At 35.2% G+C, this 19,873-nt stretch overlaps 1 protein-coding gene across 13 annotated transcripts in view; it reads left to right on the top strand.

The window, feature by feature from the left end:
- Positions 1–4,745: 4,745 nt before the first annotated feature.
- The window catches only part of LOC107064858 (protein turtle), a 228,292-nt gene continuing 213,164 nt past the window's right edge, over positions 4,746–19,873 (top strand). For 10 of the 13 annotated variants that reach the window (XM_089174718.1, XM_089174713.1, XM_089174711.1 and 7 more), the window contains exons 1-2: positions 4,747–4,867; positions 5,113–5,402. The gene's annotated coding sequence lies outside the window, so the exon portion shown is untranslated. Of the gene's footprint in view, positions 4,868–5,112; positions 5,403–19,873 lie in introns of all 13 variants that reach the window. The other 3 variants (XM_089174709.1, XM_089174712.1, XM_089174705.1) reach the window with 2 other exon arrangements.

The raw sequence follows: 19,873 nt of genomic DNA, 5'->3' as shown, positions 1-19,873 counted from the left end.
TTGACTTTGTGGCATAGCGAGCTTTAAAGTCAAAGGTAAAGCATCCAATTTTAGTTGGTTTATATCGTATAAGCTCGATACTATCGTGGACAGGATTTGACGATAATATCAAAATTCGTATCACGATCTAAATCGCGTGTCTAAGAAGACGAAACGAATAAATTGATTCTGACGTTTTAGAAAGACGAGCCAAAGGACGTTCGTGTTAGATTTGGGGATATTCGTGGGACTGGTACCGATAGTCTTTTTTTTTTCATTTTTAATATCTTATTTGTTTAGAATCAAATTATATTATTTTCTAGAATATTTTTCTGATGGTACGTTTGTTTGAGAGAGAGTTAGGGAATCAAAAAATTTCATTAGTTATAAATTTTCTTCGGTGTCGATTTTGATCGGTCGGTTCTGCCGATTTTTTTTTCCATGACCGAAAAATAAAAGGATTAATATAAAAAAAAAAAAAAAAAAATAGAAGGAGAATGAGAAAGAGGAACATCGGCACCAATCTATATGATTCGCTCGAGCGAATCGCGTTGTAAATTTCCACGGGAAGCCCGTCATTCGTATGAAATTAACTGTCCCGTCGAGTTTGGCCGCGATTCAAATTGAATTGACTATCGTTATGCATTGGAAGGGTACTGGGACGTGGTGGATTTCGATGGAAAAAAGAAGAGGAAGCGGAGATAGTCGGTTGAGTTGTCGGTAACGTTGTCGTTACGGCAATTCGTTTGATTCTTTTTATTCGATCGCTACCACGATAGAAAAGAGAGAGAGAAAGAAAGAGAGACTCCGTCGAATGATTAAAAAGAATATATATATCTATATATAGGGGGTTGATCTAATCGTGGTTAGAAATTGTAACACTTTTTATTTATAATTTGATACAGACACGATTGAAATTGTGAAATATATTGTTTCTTTCATCTATCGATACGCATTTAATTATTTAATTAGTAGCGTATAGTAAATGAATTTAATTATCATTTTGTTGTTCCATAAACGCAATTTTTTAATTTTCCTATCACGATAATAGGTTTGTATGATTGAAAAATACTTATATGTAGGAATTTATCTAATAGTTGATAGAAAAATGGGAAGTACAATTTAACTGGTAAAGTTTTTCAAGTATCCATTGACATGTATTTAATTATAAGTGTACTTTAAGAGAGCGTAAGTTCCTTTTGTAAAGGGAAATGCATTTTGCTCAAAGAATAAATTTTTTTTTTTTTTAGTGGAATCGCGTAAATCGAATAAGCGATCGTTTCATCAACAACGATTACGATGGTACTCGTGTATCGACATTTGCGTCATGGTAACAAAAAAGGAGCTCGTTCAGATATCGCTAGAGACCGATATCATCGTGGACCCTCGATAATCGCTTGAATTTATAATTGCTCGTACTCTCATCGATGGACACTCGAAATGTACTTAAGTCATTGGGAATTATTTGATTGCGTTCGCTAATCCGAAATAATTCGATTTGGAGAAAGAGAAAGATAGCAAGAGAGAAAGAAAGAAAGTGGGCGGGTTTAAAATTAATCGCTCGATCTCATCCGATATTTTTTTTCGTAGTGGAAAGAAAAGTATCGAGGAAAAAGGATTCAAGGAGAAAAGTAAATCCTTTTTCGCGAAGAAAACCCGGACTAGAAATAAACGGACGATCGCCCGCAACTACCTTTTGCCGTGATTGAAAGCAAAGAAAGGAAGAGCTTTAAAGGAAACGGCTCTGTGTTAAACGCTTCTTCGGTCTACGAGATTTTGACTTCGGTTCCCCTTTTTCTTTAAACGATTCCTCTCAATCGAAATTTTCTACAGACGATAAAACGATTATCGTATCGATTTTTAATTCATTACACTTGTTGAGCTTTTATATTCTCGTCTTAGATGTATATAATACATACCAAAAATGTATTTTTATTTTTATTTTTTTTCATTTTCGAATATTGATAGGAAAATATTTTTCATCCTGTTTTGTGCAGAATTTGAAGAGCTAATGCAAATATATTATTACTCTTTTACATTTTTCATTTTTTAAAGTGAAGATAGATCGATGTCTCGATCTCTTCAATTCGCATGTAGTTTTTTTCCCTTGGAAAAGTATTGAAGACGAAGTATGATCTAAATCGTTGAACGTCAAAAAGAACGAATTATCCATGACTTTCATAAGCGATCACGTTATTCTCGCATTTCCTTACCTATTATCCTACCAAAGATATCATGAGTAGAGTAATAACGAAGATGGATCGCTTTTTCAAGATGAAAGAATCAAATAACGCGTCTATCGTTTTTTCCTAGATTTTTAGATTGAACGATTTCAAAAGTGAGAGAAGAAGGTTCGAATATATACGAATACTTCATTTATTTGTCTTACTTATTACTTAAAAAAGAAAATATTTTAAATATTTTGATAACTTAACTTAAGAACCTTTAGATTATGTTAGTTCTTATTTATCAGGGTATATAAATACATTTTTTTGATATTCAGAGGGTTCAATGTACGAAGTATTTTATTTCTTTGATTAGTATGATTATAAAAATATATTTGATAGTCATTTACAATCATTTAAGTTACAGGTAATGCGTTTTTTCATCAAGGTCAAACTTAGTTCTTTTTTTTAGATATCATAAGAGTATGGTAGGTAATCCAACAAAGTGCGAAAAGTTCTGTTAACGATTATTCTAAACGAGAAAGAAGAAGAAAATGAGTAATGGTGATGGTGGAAGGATTGGATGACTATATATGTAAAACGGTACCTTCGGTACTATAGAAATTAGATTGAGAAGTGAAATTTTTTGTTCGTTTAATTAGAGCACAATATCCTTTTTACCAGGTAAAAGGTTACACAGCGAGTGTAATACCTTCTTCTTTTTTCCCAGGATCGTAGATCAAACGTGGCCGAGATAATTAATTGCTTCCCGAGAATAACGGCTTCGAGTATTTCGAACAGCTTCAGGGTGTTAGCTTAGAGTACTTTGAATACGTCCCTTTGTGCCTCTTGATCATTCCCATAACTACATGCGTCTTTGAAACGATAATAATCTCTACCTATTACATACCCCATGGTGTCCCTTGATGCGTATGCTTGTGTGCTCTAAAAGTAAAGTAAAGAGTGATAAAAGAAGTATGTATATAAATATAAATAAATATTGAATATACTCTTTGATTTTTCGACAATTCAATTTTATTGGATATCATCGAAGGGTAGTAACGAATGATCATTTTTTATTATATACATCGGTTAAGAGTATTGTATACGATATTGTGTGGAAATAGGTATGGGGGTAAGAGGGGGTGGGTTTGCAAAATCGACATTTTCTAGTGGGCGACATGGAAAGCACTCATTTGTTGACCTCTTTCCGCCGAACGTTATTTAGCGAGAAATGTTTCATCGTGCCATAGTAGTAGTAGTAGTTGATGAAAATGTGCAATATCTGTCTAGGGGCCAATAATTGTAGAGGAAACTCTCCTCGATGTTCCACTGTATGAGAACGTATTCAATACGCGTGTCGAATTAATCAAATTCTAGAGATATTATTCCGTAGCGATACTCTCAGTCTGTGTTCCGTAGCTGTGTCCGCGTCCCTTTGTACCTCTTGATCAGCGTGATCAGAGTGTGACACACACACTTAGTCCAGTTTGCGCGGATTGCTTGACCACCAAGTTACAAGATGAAAACAAGGAGAACAGCAATCTCATAAGACCTAATACACTTCTAGAAATTAGAAGCGTTAATTTGGCCTTGAATCAATACTATTGTTAATATTGCACGAATTTTTTATACCTTTGTTTATATTCATCTTTTTGTAATCTGTAAATGGTCGATATTTATACGATGAAATTATGGTATTCTAATTTATTGAATAATACGAACGCTATACATGTTTTTGTTAATAAATGGTAATAATTTTATTTAAATTCAATGATTAGAAATGTAAGAAAAATGTTGAAGTGTTGAATACTAAAAAGTTAAATACCTTGAATATATTATCTCTCATTAATAATATATAGGGTATACACATAAAACAAATATATTCAATTTAAATATTAAAAATACACGAGACTCGTTAATAATTACTATATATAATAGCAAATGCGATGATTGCTGATCCTAAACGTATTAACGTCGATTAATGTTTCGTGATCGGATAACCGTTCGTGTATTTATTCGTCGTATCATGATGCGTTCTCGTTAAGGAATAATTTATATTAAGCCAATCGTATATCTCTGTCGTAAAATAAAAGAACCCTCTTTGGAAAATATAAACACAGTATTTAAGTGAACCCAAACAAAAAAAATATAATTTTTGAATGATATCAATAAAAAGACTTGGATGTATTTTTGATAAGCATGTGCATTTTCTTCTAGACGATTCGAAAGACTTAAATAAAAAGAAAAAAAGAAGGAAGAACGTTAAAATAAAATTGGGATCGTTGAAGAGAAAAGTTCTTACGGTTGATGCGATGCAATTCGAGACAAGACATGACAAGACAAGACAAGGTAAGGTAAAGGAAGGTAAGACAAGATAGGGAATGGTAAGAAAAGGAAGATGAACGTATAAGAGGTACGAAGAGAACGCGTTTCCTTTCGCGGTTGAATAAAGTGCATCGAGAAAAGGTTGTTCCGTTGTCGGTGCGGCTTTTTTGATCAAGGTGGCGCGCTCCCAGCATGCCCACGCGTCGTCCTGCGGTCTCGTAACTTGATTGGTTGAGAGTAGCGCGGCGTTGGCGCCGATTGGTCGGCGCAGGAAGGTGCGTTCGATAGCCCGGCTCGTACCCTCAGTACCCGGCAGAGCCTTGCACTGGAAGTTGCTCCGTTTGCTGCTGCTGCCTTCGTTCGTCGCTCTCGAATACTCGAATACTCGAATACTTGTTCTCTTTTTTTATCTACTTCTCGTTTCTCTCTTTTATTATCTCTTATTCACTCACACAGTTTCTTTTTTCTCTTTCTCTCTCTCATTTCCTTCATTATCCGCAACGCTTAACGACCGGTTACCGTTTACCTTTCAACTCCTTCTTTTTTCATATTCCTTCATCCATTTCCTTTTACGAACGATGAAGAGTTCGTATGAATAACACGTGAGAATTTTCACAAAATTTATTAGCATCGTTTTCAGAACAAACGGATTTAGATTATTAAAGCTACACATGGGCTTGATAAGAAAAAATATAAGATAAAACGTGAACATTTATTTATAATACGATGAATCGTATTTTGAATTATTGGTGATACCATTATCCTAATATATCCTTTGGATATTTTATCAAGTGACAGTAATCCTTGTGTTCCGTGAACTTTCTCAAGTGTTCTTTCTCTGTATCTTCGTTTCGAGGATTTTTTTCATCTCCTTGAGAAGCAACCTTGCAACGAATCGTTCTAGATCGATATCAAGAAGGATTCACACCGGTAAGTTTTTTATACAATGTTTGTTTAACTTAGTCGTAGAATTTTTCTCAACAAACTTTGACATTTCATTGCAGAAGAAATATTATGTGACTAATGTCATTTCTTATACATTAATCGTAAATTTGTCATCGTATTTGTTTCGATTACGAAATCGTTTTCTTTTTTTTTTTTTTTAAATTTCATATGTAGTTCGTAGTTAAGTTAGGCGGGAAAAGTTTGAACTTGAGTTGTAGGATTCGAACGAGTAAACAAAACTTTGCTATCGATTTTACTGAACCTTTTTTTTTTCTTTTTCGTTTTACATTTTGAAAAAAGGGAAAGATAGATAAGTATAATTTTTGTGGGTGAAACGAATAGTTATAGGTTTTCTCATGTATTCAAAATCCTATACTCGATAATAGCTTTTGACGTTTTAGTCTGAAAATAGTCACCACGACCTATCGACTGTCTGTATGCGTCGTCTGGATATTCGCCAGGTGGCAAACTCCAGGGATACCGCCGGCGCTTTAATCTTTTTTTCCCCTTTTTTTCTTTCTTCTTCTTCTTTTTTCTTTTTTATCCTTCTATCCGTCTTCAAAGCTGTTGTACATATTTACCGCACCTGACTATCTTTGACGTCACTGCATAACAATCGTGCATTTTCCAACCGTTACATTCAAACATTTTTCATAGAGTCGTCGTCGTAGTCGTTTTATGTGTATGTGTGTGTTACTTTATTTTCTGTTTGATCTTATGAAACATCATGTAGAATTAATATAATATTATAGTATATATAAAAATATATTAAACATGTTTTTATTCTATTTCTTTTTATTTTTTCAAATTTTATTCTACTTATATATATATTTGACAACTTGATTTACAATTTATATTAAATTTAATATATAAATGTTAGAAAAATTTAAATAAAAATCTAAGAGAAAAATCTTAAAGCAAACTTAAACAAATCATATATATTTTATTCATCTGAATTATTTATGTATTGTGTCATGATTGAAAAGTTGGTATTTAACAAATATACATTGGTTTTATTTTGTTTATTATAGTGCAGATTTTATAGAGAGAAAGCAAAAAAGGGGGAGGATATTTTTATGTTTACGAAATTAACATGCGTATGTTAGATAAAAAAAAATATAAATGATAGTGTTACCGTTTGGTATATCAAGCTTACTATACAATCCTTTACTTTCTTTTCTCTTTTTTTTTTTTTTTTGATATGCTAGAGAGGATTTTTATATATGTGAGAGAAGAGAAGAAGATCGAGAAAGTTTTTCAACCTATAACGCTACATTTCTCGCTTCTCTACGTACGTATTTCTGCGCAAATATTTATGCTAGAAGTACGGTGGCTGAATTTACGTATTCGCGTACCGTTAGTGAGAATGTGTGTAAGAGTATGTAGATGAATATATGTGTGTGTGTGACGCGTGCGTTCATACGAAGGATAACATGCAACGTGGTGGAAAGAAGGTGACAGGATTCACATAGAGGATGGTAGGAGGAGAAAAAAAAGAGGAAGGTAGAGGAAGAGGATGAGAAGAGAGGAAAAGAGGATCTTCGTCCAGGAGTGTATTTGGTTGTGCTCTGTCGGTTGGCTATAGAGAGGACGATACGCGTCAAAAGTTACCTGTGCGAGAGCTACGTAATCCCGTCCTTCCATTTTCTTCTTTTCTACCCTTTTATCTTTTTCTCGTCGGATGTTATGGAATATTTGCGTCAGAGAGCTGAGATTTATGGCTGGTTAAAATATATATATAGATATATATTTTAATTTAGACCATCCGATGTATGCCGTTGCTAAAGCTACGCGAATAAAACTTAACGTAATTTTTTATTTTTTATTTTTTTATTCATTCACGTACAAAATTATCTCAATATTTTTTCTTTTCGTTATTTCATCGTATATCTGTACGTATTATATCTCTCTTTTCTGTGATGCATAATTAGAAAAATCGTTCGAATAATTTGAAGATGGAGATTTCTTCTTATATAATACATATATATATTTTTTTCCAAACCTTCCACGATCGATCATAATTTTAATTCGAATGAAAGAGGGTCGATTAATAATCGTAGTAGGATGAGGATCGTATAATTTATCGCAAACTTAATTCAATTTGCGGAGCGCGCATCGTCGATCGAGACTGATTAATTGATTAGAACTATTATGTGAGAGTAGATTCGATAATTTAGTGTCAGCCCCCTTTCGTGATCCCGAATGATCGAAGTAATCCGTCCGGAAATGTCAAACTAAATTTATATTTCCTAGCGGATGTGTCAGGCTAATATATATACATATATATTTTATATATGTATATATATATATATGTATGTGGACACAGAGGCACATGCACAAAGTAATCGTATCAAATTATTCGTTACGAAATATCGTGGGATTTATTCTCGTGCTACTCTCGGTGGAAACGTCACAGCTAGGAGATTAAGAAGTGATATATAACTGTAACATAACGAAATCGTTTCGATTTTTTGGAAATAATAAATTGAAGTTCATCAAGTAGGGAAAACTTTAGAAATAATCTCGAAGAGATCAGATTTTTCTTTTACTTTGACATTTCATTGCAATCTGTTTGAAGCAAAAATTTATCGATCGAATAAGCGTTGAAAATTTGTCTTAAAAAATAGTCCCAAAGAATTTACGTTGCCATCCATTTTTCCCACGTATCTCTCTTTTCTTGGAGATCGTACGGTATCTCTCTCTCTCTCTCTCTCTCTCTTTCTTTCTTTCTTTCTTCATAGGAGAACGTTATAAGAGCTCGAGTCGTTTGCGTGCGCGTCTGAGAACGTTAATCGCACCTGCGAATAGGACGATAATTCTCGTGCAACGTGCACTGACCGTGAGAAAGGACGAGGCGACGTTCCACCACTTTCCGGAGTAAGAATTCTAGCCTTGGGTTCCATCGCCCTTCTTCGTTCCGCGTTCCGATCTCATTATCGCGTCACTATTAAATTCACCGGATGATCTTAATTAAAAGGATCCTTTTTTCCTATCCTCGAAAATTCTCTCATTGAGAGTTTCTCTTATCAAAGAGAGAGAGAGAGAGAGAGAGAGAGGGTAACATGAGCTGCCGGGAAACTGAGCTAAAGTTTAAAAAGAACAAAAACAAAATTAAAATAGAAAATCGTCGACAAAATCTGGATGTTCTCGATATTTCCGTTCGATCAACGATTAAATCCGCGCCATTTGAATTTAGTGTTCTCGAATGGAAAGAAGATAAAAGCAAACTCGAGCAAGCATGCGCCTTTGGAGAGGGGTTTGCTCGTAGAAGAGCCAACTAGAGAGAAAGAGAGAGAGAGAGAGAGAGAGAGAGAGAGAGAGAGTTAGCTAGAGTACCTCGAGTGCCTGCGAACAGGATTCGAAGAACCTACGGGAAACCTAATTCAAGGACGGATAGGTACCAACTTACCTATACTACTACGTCTCGTTCTGCTCCCGAAGTTGCTGCCAGTTGTGGTAGTGGTGGTGGTGGTTGTGGTGGTGATGCGAGGAGCCTCATGCATATTCAGCGTATTTGTGGCCAGAACAGCCTGCTAACTCATTGTACTCCGAAGACCTGGCGCTTGCCTTACTTTGGAAAAGGAGACTAAAGAAAGAGAGAGAGAGAGAGAGAGAGAGAGAGAGAGAGAGAAGAAAAGAAGTGATGAGGAGGAATAGTGGGGGAAAGATGGATAGAAGATAGGGAAGAAAATCGACAGACGGTGGATCGTTTGTTATCGTAAAGCTTCTCGACAGGTGAGAGCCTTTCTCTCTCTCTCTCTCTCTCTCTCTCTCTCTCTCTCTCTCCTATCTCCTATCTTTCTATCGCTTTGCACCTGTCCGATCGGATACTCGCTTAGAACGTAATCGAATTGGTCTGTATTTCCGGAACGTTCTTTCTCTTCGACGATACGCAATCTCTCTAGCGAATGCTTTAAAAAAAAAAAGAAAAAGGATGATACGATCGAAAAAGAATCGATGGGATTATTCGTTGAAATATTTGAATATTTTTTAGTTGAATCAAAATAAAAGGTATCAAATTTATCTTGAATATCTTTATTGAATATGTCATAGTAAAAGAGAGAGAGAAACTATATAGTTGAGACAAAGATGCTAGCTATAAGTTAGTGTCATGTAACTCAGAATAACAACGTTTACAAGATCACTGAGTTTCTAGTTCAGGGTGTATCTATCTCATCTCCATACCTGATGGTACGTCAACAAGACAAGATACTGTGGGGGGTTACTGTGGTATACGACAACCTCGTTGAAAGGAAGTGATTTTCATCCGTCTCGTGACCTGCGTGTTCTCTCTCTCTCTCTCTCTCTCTCTCTCTATTCGGGAAAACATGGCTTATGTTGAAGAAAAAGTAGCGTGGCTTTAGCCCAAGCACGATAAAAGCACCAACGGGGCTAAGAGCTTTGTTGTTCCACGATTGTTATCGTTATACGTTGTCATCTTCTTTCCTGTTTTATATGGTTTATTTGTAAGTGAAACTTCTCAGGTGAAGGTAACGATAAAAAATTTATGAAACGACATGAAAAGAGAGGTAGCATAGAGAATAAGTGAGATAACAATCACAATAGAATTATAGTTGAATGTGATTATGAAAGGTTCTAATCTTAATTGGTGTTAGTTAATCAGAGTCAGTTTAATATTTATTAAAGTAAAAATAATAATATAATAATTTAGATAATATTTTTCTTTTTATATTTTGATCTATAATTTTTCTATCACAAAGAAATTTTTGATGAAATTCTTTTTAGGTCTATTAAAGCGAAACGAAATGCTTAAAGTTTATCTCTCCGTAAATTTGAAAGCTGACACTCAAGTTTAATCAGGAATGCTCGGATGGAAAGAATCTGCGGTTGACTGTTTAACCGAATTGGATCAGCCGGGAAATTAGATACTTAAGAAGTTTACAAAATAAGATACATCCCAACGACTTCTACCCTCTTGATATCTTATCTTTCAGGTTTGAATATGTATACACTGCAAAAAGACAGTAAAAGTGTAAGAGATAGAAATAGTCGTTTTTTAAAAGATAAAGTCTTACAAAAATGTTAAAGAGCGTGTTTTTTTTTTTTTTTTTTTTTTTTTTTTTTAAAGAGCAGTCGAAGTATTTGTCGAGATTTCAATATCAATAAAAAATGTTTATAGATGACTTTTTGAAAGAGATTTGGAGCGAGAGTGGATGCTGGTCTTGCATCAAGATTTACCTTAGTAAGTTCCCTTTGAAGAATACGAGAAAAAGAAGAAGATATCAAAGACATCGTACTTCGACGTCATTTCAACGTACACGTTACGTTAGACGTAATCTCTCGGAACGAGCGCGTTTTAAAGCACCGGAGACCGGAAACACTGGCCCGTTCGTTCTCCGATTCTTTTTTTTCTTTCTATCTCTCTTTCTCTCTTTCTATCATTGGTAAACCGATCGACCAACCGCGAAACAAAGCGCTTCAAAGGAAGAATTTCGAATAAGCTCTCTTCGTTGAAACAACACGTTTTATTCTTTTCCTTCTTTTTTTTCTCTCCTCACAAAGTATACCGGTGCAATTTAAACTTAGTCGTGCTACTTTTCAATCCTACGAAAAAGATATCTTTTAGGGGTTGTTCGACGATTCGTAAATAAATTAGGATTATCTTTTATTTATTCTTTTTTTTTTTTAAATATCGAATTAATTTCTTACAAATACACGATGATAGTTTGGTGAATGATATTAACCCTTAACGTTGCGGAGCCAAATGTTTTTAAGCTTTATGCTTAAAATACTACAGTATCTTCGATTGATAATTGTTATTTGTAGTTATAATGTGCTCATGAATTATTTAAAAAATCACAAAAAAATAAAATTTTAAAAATTGCTATAATTAATTACAAGTAGTGGTACAAAAATTTGCGGAACGCTAAGGGTTAACCCTTTCTCTACGAGCGGTGACTATATATATTTGTAATCGTTATGATTGCCCAGTGCAATTGTTTTGCAAGTTGTGCATAACACTGTTTATAAGAAATTACATTAATTAAAAAAATTTTTTTATTGCATTGTATAATAATTTTGTTCACTTTTTCCTTTCTATGGACAATTGCAGATATTCAGCGAGAGTAGTGCGCTGTGTGAAAGGGTTAAAAGTAATAATTACTCATACGTTTATTATCAAGAAAAAGAGAGAAAAAAGGAAGGAAGGAAGAGAATAAAAGCTGTTTTATTACTTCTTTTTGTATCGAGCTGTAAAATGAGTGCGTGTCGACATTAAAGCTGACGAAAACTCAGAAGCTACTTTCCAGGATTGTAGACTGACGCTTTGCATACCGTCTCCCGTATAATGCAGCCACGACATACCCGCTATCCCTCTTGTCAAGATGATTTTACAGATTACAGTCACGTCGTTCTCGCGTTCGCTCGCGCGTCTCACCTGATTTCGGATTCCCGGCGTTTGTCCTCTCTACGCTTTTCGTTTTCTTACGGTACTACACCGAAATAGAGATGGAAGAGAAATAGAGAAAAAAATAGAGAGAGAAAAAGAGAGAAAGATAGAAATAGTAGTGGGCATATAAGCATCTTCCTACATCCCTGGAATCGTTTCACGCCAGTTTTCACCGAGTGGTTTGCCTGAGGAGAACCGTTCTCTCTCCGCACGTATGATTATCCCTGATTTTTGGAAATGTTTCTCACTTCTTTGGAATTTCTCTCTCTCTCTCTCTTTCTCTCTACATTTTTAACAGATCTAAACGAGAAAGAAAGAGATTAAGATCTTCCATGAAATTCGAATATTCATGTTAGGTGAGATAATCGGAGTATACAATTTCTAAAATGGTTTTTTAAAAATAGAAACCTAGTAAAGGTCATTTTATCAGGTTCGTAGAAGTTTCCAAAGCTATTTTCTCATCTAAGCGTAAGCTCTTTGTCTATCTATCTCTCTCTCTCTCTCTCTTTTCTTTGTTCCTTTCGGATATTTTATGAAGACTTTTTGTTTGCAAAGGTATCCATGAAAGCCCGTAACGCAATCAAAAGTACATTGCTTCTAGTGGTAGTAGTAGTAGTGGTAGTCTTACAAAGTGTGGTGTATCCTATTGACGGCAAACTCACGATTACACGGTGGAAATTTGAAAAGCAAGCGTCCGTAACGATGTTAGCAAGCACTATCAGACTTACTATATACGTACAGACAAAGAGAATAAAATAGAAATAGAAATAGTAATAGGAATAGGAGGAAAGAGAAGTTTCGAACGTTTCCTTTGGATTGGTTCGCGATAGCCTCGAGGACAACACCAACGAGACCCGGAGTTTAACTCGTCTCGGCGAACCGCATCGCGTAGAAGCAACGAGGCAACGTATTCTCCGATACCGAAGCAGTACAACGAGCCACGAAAGGAAGCGATGTGGAACGTACCGTCTTGATTAAATTTAAGAACCATGCCTGTGTCTCGAGTAGCCTGGTTCGTACCGTTATACTCTCTATGTACCAACGATTCTATCTTTCTCTCTCTTTCTCTTGGTACCCTAAACGAGATGCGCCGCTCTTATTTCCGCAAACGATCGAGACCGAACTCGATATCTTCCCTTCGACATTTTGTTGTCTCGGGCTTTTCCACTTGGTCGACTTACAACCACCAAGAACACCCATGTAAATTGGATTCCTCGGAAATCAGAATGGAAATTTGCCGTCACGTAAATAGTGTTTTACCCTTTCTCGAACGAGCCCTCGGTGAGTTGGGACTTCACGGTGGTCGCATTGATTCTTTGCCGAAGACCTGGATACCAATCTAAGGGGGGGCAGGGGGTAAAGACGGGAGTGTTTTTCAACCTCTCCTTCTTCCTTTCTTCTCTTCTCTTCTTCTCTTCTCCTCTTCTTCTAGTCAACTCCCGTTCGATAATGGAGCTTTGCACGAAGATACCTAGTTACATGCTTACTCCTGGCAAGCACGTACTACGTGTACATATTTACAAGTATGTTCTGTACTCCTCCTATCCAATCTATGGATCCATATGCAATATGCACCCTAGTACGTGTAGCAACTTTCTCCTGCTGTGTGTTACTGGTTGCCGAGCGTGTAGAGAAGCTTTTCAAGGATTTAAAATAACCGATTCTTCGTTTTGCAAAACTTTTGGGAAATGATGGATAGCACTTTACGTGATTGGTATATCATTTCTTCTTACTTTTTACATTCTTTTTTTTCAATGTAATAATCATTTTCTTCTTTTGTTCTTTTTTTTCATTAAAATTCTGAAACATTCAACTTGAGATTATTTCGTAGAGACACGTGACTTCGTCTACCATTTAATATCCTCTCTTGTCCTCGACCGTGACTTTCCCTTCTTGTTTTATCCTCGTTTCTAACACGGTACTATCCTCCTCTGCATTGGTTATTGTGTCTCGAACTCGATTCTCAAGGGATTTTCTCAACGTTACTAATAGAGCCTCCACCTTCTCTTCCTCCACCTCCTCTTTCATACTGTTACCGCTCTGGGGCCTGCCCTGTTTATCTTTCGGATCCATCTGGAACGCGCGAAATTGTTTTGAGAAATTAATTAGGCTCTCTATGCTTCTACCTTTCCCACCTTCTATTTCCCCCACTCTCTCTCTCTCTCTCTCTCTCTATATATATATATATTTTTGTGTTCAATCTTCTTCACTGTCAATGTTGTGTTAAGAGAAGGGAAAATATGTATGCATTATGCATAAAGTTTTTTTTTCTTTTTATTCTTGATTCTTAACACATTGTATTTTTTTATAGAAGAGAGTGTTATTTTATCTTTTTTTTTTTTTTTACATCTCCTTTTGTAAAACTGCACGAATAGAGAAAGAGAACTCTTACGTATTCCAACGTTCGAGTTTCAGGCCATTTATCGGGAAACGGTGGCGCAAGGAGCCCCGGAGTAATTTCGTTACGTGAAGTATTTTTATCGAGTTGTATCGGAAAGCGCAAGGCGCCGTGAATACTTTCGAGAGGATTTCCGATTCGTCGATGGTGCCTTTTTCTTTCCCAGGGTACTTTTCTCTCTCTTCCACGTTCCACTATTTTTCTTTCTCTCTCTCTTTATATCTTTCTCTATTTCCCTTCTCGATTTAGTCTTTAATTCGCAACCACCAATCGACTTCGTCATTGGGTTTTGATATTCTGCAAAATAAAGCAGAAACGCAGATTCTTTTCAAATGGATTTTAATTCCCCTTCTACGAGCTTATGCCACTTTCTCGATGCACTTTTTCGAATATGATTGATCGATATTGAAAAATTTACGATACTTTATTGTTTCTTTTTTTTTATCTACTATATCGTTAAATTTCTTACATAGTTTCTCAAAATTAAAAACAAGAAGAAAAAAAAAGAAAAGAAAGAAATGAAACAGAGTACGATCAAATAAGAATTCCAAGGAGAAGAATATCGTAAATGAATTTTTATCGTTTTTATCTAAAAAAAGCTTAAAAGAACAATCCTGAATTGTTTGAACAAAACTTTTATATTCCTCAGTTTAAAATAAATACTTTCCTTATTGAATTTTCTTCTTATTTTGTTGATTTTATTTTTTTTTAAGCAACGAGAATTGATCAGTCTTGTCTTCTTACCTTTTTTCAAATGACTATTGATTGATATATTTTACACATATATTATTTTGTCTATTTGGTAAACGATAAACTTAAGAATAAACTCATCGAGCACTGTAAGTTTGACAGCAAAATCTTTCCTTTCACTTTTTCCCCTGATGACTTATTTACACGACTTACGTTTAACAACCGATAGATTGCTTTCCCAATGGGGCATATTTGCTCTAAGGATTATCGGTTCTCTCTAACTTGGGAACTCAATGACATGCCAGTTTTATCGTTCGATAAATTTGTTTACACGTTGGATAGATTAAAACCCTCTTTTGTAAGAGCTCGTGATTTCGTGACTTTGATACTTAAATCATGTGAAACGTGAAAACTAAAATCCATGGATAGATGAATAGAACGTAAATTTTAACTAACATATACGTAGCTATATATATAAGTTTTTAAAGTTTGTTGAAAGTGTAATGTTTTATCGTTAAAAGATCTTAGAAAGATATCATCGAGTTTATAGGAGTCATTAATAAAAAAATTCTACCAATTATTTCAACGCTGTGAGACAAATCTACGAGCCTTTAAGTCGTTTAAGGATCATGTGTTCTACCTTGGCACGTGCGAAGCCTTTCTTCTTCTTCTTCTTGTGTGGATCGATGAAGGATACGAAGAGGGAAGAAGAAAGAAGGTAAAAAAAAAGGATAGACAAGAGAGAAGGGAAAGGGAAGGGTTTGGGTCGAATGGGGGATTAGTTCGGTAGGTGAAGCCATCTCAAGAAAATATCCCCTTGGCAATGCCCTCGCATTCCACAGGGATCATTGCGTCAAATAACAGAAATCTTTGGAGTCTTCTAGCCTTTTCATTCTTCTTCTTCTTTTTCTTTTTCTTCTTTTTCTTCATCTTCTTCTTATTCTTATTCTTCCTTTTTTCTATCTAATTTTCTTTATTTTCTCTCCATCTACGTGGCATTTTCCGTGAGCAGCGTTTCATAAAGTTGCTAGCTCTCCCTAGCAGCTTGCAAGCTAACCACGTTTGAACTGTACGTTGGCTGCTGACTATAGTAATGGAGTCCTTATTGCCTACGGACAACGACAAAGATAGAAAGAGAGGAAAATCGTCCATCGTACGGTTTCCTTGCTACGACTCGGTGCACTCACCGTTCCAGCAGGGACGATGGACCGAATGCTCACGGTGATAAACCTCTACGTAGAATTGTTGCAACTAAATTTCCTCGCAGTTTTCTTTCAAGTACTTACTTTCATGAACTAAATTTTAACCGGTAATAAGTATAGCGAAAAGTAACGAGTCATGGGATTGTGTGTTATTTAATTAAAAATTATTTATAAATAATGGACGAAATATTACGAAATTTTTGTTTAATGAAATTAACATTAAGAAATAACAAGAGTATATTAAATTAATTTAATTGTGTTATATATAAATAAATATAACACGTTTTTTCTATTTGCCAATAAAATTATTCATAAATGAAATACCCCATCAATGTTTATTTCTAACTAAATCAACAAACACGTGGTTAACAAGTCAGGTCTTGGAATTAGAGCAACGCGCATGACTTTACAACTTTGCCTGACCATTTTTGTCGCTGATAAATCATGGCAAAAACCAGAGATGGTTCGAACATGCACACTTATTGGCGTTAAACATTTAAGCGCATGTGCTACCCGTACCAAATCCTTTTTCAATAGTGAACATAATTTATCCCTGAAATTACGCGTAACCATTTTCATTATTCATCTTTCGAAAGATTCATTAGAAAATGATACGAGTAAAAAGATCTTCCTCTCGTTGAAGATAATTTTTTTTAATTAAAAACTATCAGAAACTTAAATTGATCACTTTCGTTTCTCTTGTACTTTTTATTATGTGAGAGAAAAAAGTAGAGAAATAAAAAAAATAGAAGAATAAACGTTTACGATCAAATCATTCAACTTTTCAATTAAAGTGTTTTGTTCTAACCGAAGGTAAATATCCACACGCACACACACACACACACACGCATACACACACACACACACATACCGGTTTTGGCGTTTGATAACCCTCTTGATTTATATCTTGCAAATCAGTGATTAATTTAACAAACTCGAGTAACTCTACAGTAAAAAAGGAACGTTATAAATCGAATATGCATGTGTAAAAAAGAAAACAACAAAAAAAGAGCTTTGTTAGCTTTGTTATCGTTGCGTTTCATGCTCGTTTTAAATTCCGCACGAGGTTGCAACGTGTTCTACCGATAACTGGGGAAAAAATGGGAGAGAAAAAGAGAAAGAGAGAGAGAGAGAGAGAGAGAGAGAGACAGACAGAAGCAAAAAGCTACGAAAAATAAAGAAACAAAGAACAGCGTAGTTGCATTGAAAGGCTGCAGGATTGCACGAAGCTTGTTTCTGCGGCTAGAAAATGTGGCCCTCGGAGGAAAGTGTAACGCCAGTTAAGAAGTTCTCTCTCACTGTCCGATTTATATTCACATTTTTATTTACAAGGACGCTAAAATTTATTCCGACGGATCTCTCCCTTTTTCTTTTTTTCATTTCTATTATTCTTTTTGTTTCTTCTTCACTTCGTAAACAATAAAAATAGGGAGTACAGTCGCGGTTCTTTCGAATATTTCATATCCATTTTGTGTCCTCATAGATAAACACATATAAAGATACATTTGTAATGTATAGTGTATCATGGCTTGTACCATTAAATATGCCGGTAAAATAATTTAAATTAAAACAATTGGAGCTCGGCCAGAAATTTCGACAGAAGAGAAATTCAACGGGAGTGGTGGGATAGGGAAACTCGGTTTAAAATTTAAATCGATGTTAATGTAACTCGATAAAAATCAGCGAATACCGCATAGTAGGCTATCTATCCACTTGTTACAACCAAATTTTGTTTTCCATGACTACGTTATAGTAAAGGTAAACGAATTAAATTTTTGTTAATGCGGTTGGTAGTTACCTGTTTAATTTGAAGCAATATCGATCTTTAAAACGGATTAATTAAAAGAAAAAAAAATAATCTACACGCTACAATATTCGTTTGATTCAATTAATTCGATCTTTTCATAAGCTACGTTGAATTTCATTTAAAAGTATTTTTGATAACAGCAGCAGCAGCAGCAGCTGCTGCTGCAGCAACATTATTCGCAATATGTTTTCCAGGTTTTTGTTTTGTTTTTTCTATCAGCTTCTTTTTTTTTGCCTATTTTTTAAGAAAAACAAATTCCATTGGTGGGTTTTTGGAACGACTTGGGTGGTATGAGTGGAAAGAAACGCTGCTTTGCAGCAAGGAATACTTTGTGAACAAACAAAAAAGTCGCATAATGCTTGCCGGTAGACGTTAAAGGGCTACTTTAGGCTGAGCCATGTGCGCCGGATATTAACGACGTGAAGAGAGAAAAAAAAAAGCTACAAGCTGCAATGACGACGGGATGCTATAGTAGTAGTAGTAGTAGTAAGTTGGTACCTATGGCAAAGTATGGCCCGGAGGCTCGTAAAATCACTGAGAAGAGTAACATATTGTTGTTGAGATGACGACGAAGACGACGACGATGACAATGTCGTCATTGTTTGCTCGTGTATTTTTTGAATATACCTGATCCAACGAAAATTATTCGTCAATTTGTAAGATTAAATTTGGTAAAAAAAGTTTCAACTCAACTTTATTAATTCTATTAAATTTTTAAATTGGATCCTAAATATTCAAGAGTGAAGAAAAAAGATTTTGGTTTGAAGATTTTTCCTAGAAACATCGAAATCGGGGTTGAAACTGTTTAGAACATTTTTCTCACGATTTTAACGTTCTGATACTTATCTGCTATTTTCACGCGGTTAACGTACCAGTTTTTTCTTTTATCCCCCACCTGAACTTTCTTTCTCTGTTTTTCTTCCTAACGTTCAGTTCGTTCGTTTTCTTCAACGAGTCTGAAGTCAATGGCGCAGATAAAAAGGCAGTCACGAGCGAGTAATTCGAGCGAGCGAAGTTTCTAGTATTTAGCATCTGTATAATTGATGGCGCGAGTAAAACCAACTATTTGCTTCTCTCTCTCTCTTTCTATCTATCTTTCCCTTTGCATGCAAGGGGTACACCAGTGGGAGAGCGTTTTGAACTTTTGAACCTTCGGCCCGGACTAAGTCAGTTTTATTTCTGTTGAGTATGAAATTTTAAACGTTACTACGCGCTAGAACTAGAACTACGTCGTTAGCTTTTTCCTTTTTCTTGTCTATTTTTCTTCTTTCTTTTCTTTTTATTCAAAAGAAAAATATTTGTACTTTGCTTTTAAGATTATATATACAATTGTCTTGTAAATTCGTCATTGTTCGTATTATAATCGAAAGACGAAACGGAAATGTGTGTCGCTTAGAAATTCTTAGGAAAAGTAAACAATTATAATTTGACGGAGTTTGGTAGGAAGATTTGTGCTCCATTTTACAAGGTACAGAAGCAGCAGCAGCATCACATAAACGTGCGAGAGCCTGGTCTCGTACTACAAGTAGGCTAAATGGCGCGTGTGATTAATTTCGTGGTGGTGGTATTTACTTTGCCTCTTTAACAGCGAAGTTCGAAGTAATTGCTCTTTGAATAATTGCGAGAATTCCGCGTCGCTCGTCCCTGAGAATTTCCTATCCGGATGCACAGTTATGATTTTCGAATAGTTCACTATGAATACATCCATTTCGACATAGTAGATTAATTTAATTGAATACCGTTGCTAAAAACGAGCCAAAGTTGTTCATACTTTTGAGTTAAATCCAATGAGTGAGTTTGCTCTCATGAAAAAGAAGAAATTAAGTGGTGTATGTGTGTGTGTGTGTGTGTGTGTGTGTGGGAGTTGGTAGGAAAAAAAAGTGATCCTAAAAATTGGCTTTACTTTCTTCTTCTTCTTTTTCTTTTTTCTTCTTTCTTCTTTGGTAATAC

Source organism: Polistes dominula, unplaced genomic scaffold (assembly GCF_049000335.1).
Source record: "Polistes dominula isolate Pdom_NZ unplaced genomic scaffold, Pdom_raw_medaka contig_16, whole genome shotgun sequence".
Taxonomy (NCBI): domain Eukaryota; kingdom Metazoa; phylum Arthropoda; class Insecta; order Hymenoptera; family Vespidae; genus Polistes; species Polistes dominula.
This window is presented reverse-complemented; position numbering and strand designations above follow the sequence as displayed.